Source organism: Triticum dicoccoides, chromosome 3B, assembly GCF_002162155.2.
Source record: "Triticum dicoccoides isolate Atlit2015 ecotype Zavitan chromosome 3B, WEW_v2.0, whole genome shotgun sequence".
In the NCBI taxonomy this organism is placed as follows: Eukaryota; Viridiplantae; Streptophyta; class Magnoliopsida; order Poales; family Poaceae; genus Triticum; species Triticum dicoccoides.
The window spans coordinates 29085979-29094161 of NC_041385.1; the positions used below are offsets into that span (position 1 = coordinate 29085979).

Consider the following 8183-nt stretch of genomic DNA (forward strand, 5'->3'; position numbering starts at 1 on the left):
CTGTCTGAAATCACCACCAAGCACCACAACCTTTCCACCAAAAGGTAGCAGAGCATTTTCCTTATTTTCAACAGAAAGAACATCTTTCAAAGTCCGATCAAGGGCTTCGAAACACCAACGGTGTGTCATAGGAGCTTCATCCCAAAGAATCAAGCAAGCTTTCTGACACAATTCAGCCAAATGAGAATTTCTGGAAATGCTACACTGACTGCGATCAGTAATGTCAACAGGTATCCTGAACCTAGAATGACATGTGCGACCACCAGGCAGGAGTAAAGATGCAACGCCCGAAGAAGCAACGGCAAGAACAATTCTTCTTTCTGATCGTAAATTGGAAATGATAAAATTCCAAAGAAATGTTTTACCAGTCCCACCATAACCCGATATAAAAAAAGGGCCACCTTTCCCGACATGAACAGCATGTACAATCTCGTCATATATGGCACTCTGTTCACAATTTAATTTTTCATATGTAAGCGTAGCCTCAATTGCTATTTTGATTGCATCATACCTCATTTCTTCTGCCACAAGTCTATTTTGACAGTCGGAATCTACTGAAATCGATCGCGTTGTCAAATTAAACGCTGACAAACACGATCCATTCTTAGCAAAAAGGGAACCAAGTTCATGCAAAACTTGTTCATACAGAAACTCAGGCGGCACAACATATTTTCGGTTGCCCAATGCCATTGAAAGACGATAAGAAATATCCTCTGCCATACTCGGCCAATAACGCTCAAAAAGAGCACGACCATTAAATATTTCACAATGTAACAATACTGCCATAAATAGATGGCGCAGCTGAAACGGAGTAGCCCAAACAATTGCTTCATCAAACAACCTAAACCACTCATTATCATCTCCTACCAATCCTCTGGCTTGGCAGGCCTCCTTGAAAGTATCATAAAGAACATCATCGTAAACTCTGAGATCTTCAAAGCAAGTAGCACCAGGAACAATCATAAGCAACATGCGAAGAAAAAATAACTCCCCTGTGCTTGGATGCACATGGTAGATACGACCAATCTTATTGCCAAATTTTTGCTGTCGCTTCCGCTTTGACCATATCTTCTCTTTGCCATCCCAACACCACTTAGAAGGGAATTCCAAATAAGTTAATGTCCGAGCACTAAAATGTTGCTGGTTAGCTACAAACCATTCGCTTAACATAGTTTTATGAGCAGATGGATTACTTAGTACTCTTTCCAAATCATCAGTTTCATGAAAAATAACTCGATTCATAGCAGGCATATGCACCACTAATCTCTCGACAGAAGGTTGTCGACCATGAATATCATAGCCAAACATTCTCCAAAATGATTCGCAAGCAGATAAATACCTACAGCAAACAACAGAAAACTGAATAAATAGGATAAATGAACAGAATACACATAGAGTAAGCAGAACAAATTTACAAACCAATGTATTAACCTGCATTTAACATATTCATCGATTTCATTCCTCCCAGTTGGATTACGGACAACATACACGCTTCTATTTTCATTTTCAGAACGGATTCGGAATCGTGCTACACCAGGGCCTTTTGTGAGATACTTACAAATACTTAAGAAGGTTTGTCTTATTGCACCACTCAACATTTATATGAGCCTCAAACTTTTTGAGCAATTTCATATTGTAGGGAACAACCCATTGATTATCCAAACGAAGAGTCCCCTTCTTTCTAAGAACAAAATTAGCAGAGGGGCGTCGACGATATACAGGAAACCCCATCTCATCCACCATTGTCTCACTGTTAAAAGACTTTGGAAATCGCTTTGAGCAAGTGCCATCTTTCATACAAGGGCACTTGTCATCCAACATACCACATGGGCCGTGAACCATGAATTCATCCACAAGTGTATATCCCAAAGGGTCAACCATTGGGTCTGGTAACTCAGCACACACCAGATTATCTATAAAAGCAGGCGAAGGATCCTTCGTACTCTCTTTAAGCCAGATAAGAGTATGAGTATGAGGAAGCCCTCTCTTTTGAAATTCCACCACATACAAATCTGAAAATCGTATAACCAAAATAATGATAATTAAATTCAAAGAAGGAGACCACAATGGTACAGTAGGGAAAATAAATAATAACTCACAAGCTTGAATAGCTCCAAATGCTGATCCATCCTTTACATCTTCTAAAAATTCTTCAAATTTTATATTGAAAACACGCGTAACAATGTCAGGACGATCAACGTGAGTCTGACCACCTTCATATGCGAGAGCATCAACAACTTCTTGCCACTTTGGATTGCATGTAAAAGTGACAAAAAGATCGGGAGCACCATATTCGCGACAAATAGCCATACCATCATGGTAATTAAGCACCATGTACCGAGGGCCACCCGTAAAACTCGAATGTAATATAAACTGAATCCCCAAATTCTCACCAGTTGATCCACCCTGTCCGACAGCATCAGTAATACCTTGATACGTCTCAGAACGTAAATCATCTTGTTGCTGAAAATGAAAGTCCAAACGATTAGCTTCCACACAAGAATAAGAATTCACACCTATCTGCTGGCTCAAACGAGCGCAACAGGTATAAGGATTTTGCTCCCCCCGTCTATAATGGAAGTAATAATTATAGTATTCCATCATAGATACTTGCCCTCGAGAAGAACGACCACGTAAACGTCCACCAATATTACAATGCCCATCTCCATGAGGCCCACCAATAGCAATATACTTGATACCAAGATGAAATCCTTTGTCACCAAAGGGAAATAACAGAGGATATTGTAGGGGCATAAGACTCGAATTCAACGAAGAGATATGCCGAAGAAAACCAGAGTGAGTTTCAGCAATAACATCAAATCTTTTACATTCAGGCGTGTAATCGCCGACTACAAGAGCAACCACCTCACATGAAGCAGGACCAGAAAAATGGTTACCATGACCACCGCCTTCATCACCCATAAAATGTATAGCCACCCTAGGAGCAGAAGGAGAACACAGATTTGCCCTAGCCATTCTAAACTTATGCACCAATTTATGATGCCTATTTAACATAGCAATAAGAGAAGCCACAATGCCTGGATCAGGATCAAGTGTTTCAGCTCCTTGACGATCAAAGGCACTAATTCTCAACTGCACTTCATCAGCAGAGTCCACCATATAAAGCTGAGCATACTTTGGCGCACTATTCCCCGAAGGAAGAAGAGGACCAATACGATGATAAACCACCCCATTCATCTTGAAGACATAGGGACCCCCGCCAACATTAATACTCTGATCAACTCGAGCGCCAAGAGATGTGAAGCAAAACATAGAATTGTAATGCCTAATCAAACGCATGAAACGGCTAGAGATAGGACCCCCATCAAACTTAATCAAATCCTTAAGAGGAGATGGCCATCGGGAAATGAAGGCAACGACACCTTGCCTCCCTTGCAGCAGCCAGTATACACTGGAAGGCGACCACCACCAGTAGCATAACTCTTACAGCCCTCCAGAAACCAAAATGAAGCATGGCACGCCGGGCAAACATACTCAGGACCACCATAATAAGAGCGAACACGTGAAACGCCTGGCAAAAATAACAAAAACAGCAAGGAGAAGGGAAAACAAACAGACAAAGAATCTAAAGAGCAGAATATAAAACTGAACTACCTTTAAGAAGTAATATATTTTCCTTAGCAAATGGCGGCTCCATAGCAGGAACTACAAGACAAGAGAAACTTTCGATCTTCAACCGATCGGGAGCAAAGCAGTTAAAAGCCGTAAACATAACAAACAAAATCAAGAAAACACACACCTCTTTTTTTGCTGGTGTAATAATCTCGAAGAATCCTTCGCTTCCGACGATTCCAAACAGCATCAACACGACTAACAACAGGTGTAGGAAGAACTACACAAAGTAAACATGGAAAAATATTAACCAGGCAAACACATCGAAGCACATAAATAGTTGTAAGGAGTACAAAATAAATAAACATACCAGAAGGAGTCGGTCCACGCGAGGAACCAGACAACCAACCAACAGTAAAATACGGACGACACAAAACTTCCACGTCAGATGCAGCTCTAACAGCAAGAAGACAAGGATCAACCAGCTCTTCAAGTACAGGCCGAACGTTCCTTCCAACTGCAAAAGTCAATCAATCAGCAATATTTTTCTGAAAACAATAGAAAAGGAGTTCAAAAAAGAAAGCACCCACCAGACGATGAATCTACAGGACGCTTCCCACGACGGATATCTTGCCGTGCCTGGCGTCGCAGCCGCGCCTCATCAGCACTCGAACCTGAAAACACACAGCCACGTAAAAACAACCAATTTTTTTTTACCAAAATCACAGATAGCTAATAACAACCTAAAAGGAGCAATACTCAGGAGGAACAGAACCACCTTGGGCAAGAAACCTCCCATCAGCAGCACCAACCGGCAAAGAAGAACCCACCGAGGAAGAGGAACCCAACGACGTGGAGCGAATACGCTGGGAAGCATGAGCACGGGAACGAACCATAACAAAGACAAAACGAACAGTAAGAACTCGGCAGGGACACAAACGAAGACTCGCCTCCCTCCCAACCATGCACAAAATCTCACGCATGGCGAGAAAGCTTCGATTCTGATCTACATGACGAAGAGAGATGCAACCAGAATGGAAGGAGATGCAGCTTCGTGGGAGAATTCCCTGTGCCAGCGACCAAGCTGGGCACCGCTAGAGCCTGGCCAGCGACCAAGCTGGGCAGGCCAGCGACCAAGCTGGGCACCGCTAGAGCCTGGCCAGCGACCAAGCTGGGCAGGATAGGACGCAGCAGCGCACGACCATCTCGAGAGGCTGCGCGCAAAGACGAAGGACAGGAGACAGCGGCGACGTATTGCTGGGTCGGGCTTGTGGAGAACGTAAACCAACACCAGACCAACTATTTATAGGCAGTCAAAAGAGAAAAAACAAAGATAGAGCCCATCAAAAAAGCCTAGAAGGCAACGTGGCCATCTATTGAATAGCAGTCACCTGACACAAAGGCACCGGACGTGGCAATCATGCACAGATTCGGACGTGCTAGAACAACTCCAGCAAGCAAAAAATAAAACAAGTCCACTCTAGAAAACCAGCCTGTATACGTGTCACTCAAACAAGGACAATAAAAAAAATCAAAAAAACCAGAAAAATGGAACCCTTACGGGCCTAGTATTCTTGGTATGACAATTGACGTACCGGGAATCCAAACGAAACGACTCAATTTGTGACGGATTGCGTATAAAACCCAAGAAGAAGAAGAAGAAGAAGAAGAAGAAGAAGAAGAAGAAGAGCAATCATGCGGTAGGAATTATTTCACTCTAAAAAAATGAAGACCATGTAGGAATTCTGACATGGAACGGTAGAATAGTACGTACGTGTCATACGCGCTGTTCTTCACGAGTGATTATTTGCGCACGCACTTCTATCGTAGAGTTTCTAGCTCGTCTCGTCGGGGTACCGAAATTCTTTCACCGCCAAATCCTATGCCGAGCAAGTACAACCTGCACCGGCCACTCCACTTGTTCGAAAGGCAACCGAGCGTATCACCACACGAGCATATAACAAACCGTGTCATAGGCCATACCAGTGCCATGAAAAAGCGCGTATACCACTATTGATCCAACAAGCAGATAACTCTACATCCATGGCACATGCTGCAGCTTCCCGTGTGGCCTTGGGAGATCTAGATCGACTCGCCAAGTCGTTATTCAGAGTCACAAGTAGGATCTTTAAGTGTGTAGCAATCATTGTCAGAACGAGAGGACAAGCAAGGTACCGAATCTTTTCCACGCGTCGTCAGCAGCACCCCTCACCGCGTGTAGACTTGGAGCGAGTTTGGTTGCCTGCGTCGAGTCCAATCAGACCTGCGCGGTGCAGCATTTTTTTGACCCTAATTGTTTGATTGCTTGCATACACTGTTTTAGCCTGCATAGCATGATTCTTAAAACATCTCTGGGACTGGCCCGTTGGGAACGGCCGAATCGACAGTTTCTCGAGAGCCAGGCCCGAGCGATGCTTCGAAGCGCACGTGGGTGGCTTTATGAAGATGTATGTCTTGAGTTAATCCCCCTCTCTCTCCCTAATTCTCAATCCCCTCTCTCCCCCTCTACTCCGATCCCATCGATCCCATCCGTCGTGCGCATCGCTGGCCGGCTGGCCGGAGGCTGGAGCTTGTCCCGACGTTGGAACGCTGGAGTCGGCCCGCCGCGATGCTGGCGCCAACCCGCCGTCCATGTCCCACCACCACTCGGCCGTGGCGGCGGCTGTCACGCTCCCGGCGTCGTACCGGCTGCCCACACAGATGGTCTCCGCGGGCGTCGGCCCAGACGAGCCCGCCGTCGCGGCCGCGCTGAGCTAGGAGCGGTAGGTGCGGCCGGGCTTCCAGCCGGCGGGGATGACGTTGCTTCCACGAGGGGCTTGCCGGAGCTGGAGGTGAGGCGGACCGGGAATGGCGCCTGCAGCATGGCCCCGGAGTTGTACCTCCACACCGCGCCCCACGACCGGTCCATCTTGGTCCAACCCGCGCCGTTCTGCATGAGCTCGACAGACGACAAGTCGCCGTCCTCGTACTCGATAAGCATGGCGAGGTAGTACGAGTTGGAGCCGGCGTCCACCTTGAAGGCTATGTCTATCCCCTGCTAGTTGCACGGGATCCTGAAGCATGCAGCCACACGCACGGACATGACGGGACACACACATGGTCTCCGCGGGCGTCGGCCTGGACGAGTTGGCCGTCGCGGCCGCGCTGAGCTCGTGCACCGGGGCGACGGCGCTCGAGCTGGGCCGGTCGGTGCACGCCGCCGCGGTCTGGCTCGCGCTTGACCCGCTCCTCTCCGTCGGGAACTCGCTGTTTTATGACCGGACACTAACCGAGCAGTCCGCCTGGACAGTTTAGGGAGTGCAGTGTAGATGCTCTGTGGGCTAGTATGCCCAACTTTTTTTTTTTTTGAGAAACTCATGATGAATATTACAACGAAGCTTCTCACTCCAAGCTCCAAATAGCAGCCGCGGCATGCAGAAACCGACACTTGTACGGCGATGACACCAAAACCAACATACGTCGCCAAGCCATCCGCTTCCAATATGCCGCCGTCGCCACACTAGCTAATACCGAAACACTAGCTAGTGCCGTGCGTGTCCACTTGCGTGGAAAACAATTGGTGCAAGACGTCGTTGGCAACCAAGCTAACTGTAACTGCAAGTGACTGTAAGCTTAGTAGATTTTATCTATAATTTTCCCGGCGACTTCTATACAAGAGTAATAAAAGAAGAGAGGTAGCATATATGAGGTAGGTTCGTTCAAAATTGCATGGAAGGCGCCACGGCGACCAGAGCAAGTACGGCCGTACCCTCACGAGCTGTACCCAATAAGGAGAAATGATACTCCCTTGCGTTTTTTTAGTCTGCATATAAGATTTGGTCAAAGTCAAACTTCATAAAGTCTGACCAATTTTATAAAAAAAATATCAATATCTATAATATTAAAGCTATATGCTATGAAAATTAATTTCATAATGCATCTAACAATATTGATTCAATATTGTGAATCTTAATAAAAAATTTATAAACTTAGTCAAAGTTAATAAAGTTTGATTTTGATCAAATCTTATATGCAGACTAAAAAGAAACGGAGGGAGTAAGATAGTGAAGCAGGATGGCGACAGATGGATCGATGGACCCAACTAATTCCACGCCGTCCCTGGTCGGTCGAGGAGCCAGTAGCAGTGCTCCGGCCACGCATGCGTGCCGTGCAAGAAATCGTTGTTGCACAGGACTAGTGGTGGTATCTTGGCCTTTGAGTGATCCGGACGGGGCACTAGGCAGGAACAGTCACAACTCACAACAAGTCGCGACGAGGCCGACCCGTACGGTCACGTACTGGGGCGATGGGTGGACGGCAAATATGATCGACGCGTGCTCGGAACATGGCAATGACATGTCCCAGGAATTCAAACGAAACGGGTCCGGTCCCAAAATTCTTGGACCGCGATGCCTCGCATTCGCAAGGGAGTACCCGATGCACGCAGCGCCCACGACACCAAACGAAAGGACAAGGCATTGTGTCAAAAAAAGAAAGAAATATCCACTCCAGATTGTGCCAGAGAATCGTTGTTGCTCACTCGGTTTGGTTCTGCAATTTTACCTCGATGCCTCCCAAGTGATTCCGAACTGCTCGTAGACAGGCTCACAGGCATACCGCGTCCTTATCGT

General features: G+C 46.3%; 1 long non-coding RNA gene across 1 annotated transcript; it reads right to left on the minus strand.

The window, feature by feature from the left end:
* Nucleotides 1-3768: 3768 nt before the first annotated feature.
* On the minus strand, nt 3769-4262 carry LOC119280609. Its single transcript, XR_005138120.1, has 3 exons — nt 4164-4262; nt 3944-4090; nt 3769-3853 (listed from the first exon to the last, which is right to left on the minus strand). It is a non-coding gene; the product is annotated as an uncharacterized LOC119280609 (long non-coding RNA).
* Between the last annotated feature and the right edge of the window lie 3921 nt (nt 4263-8183).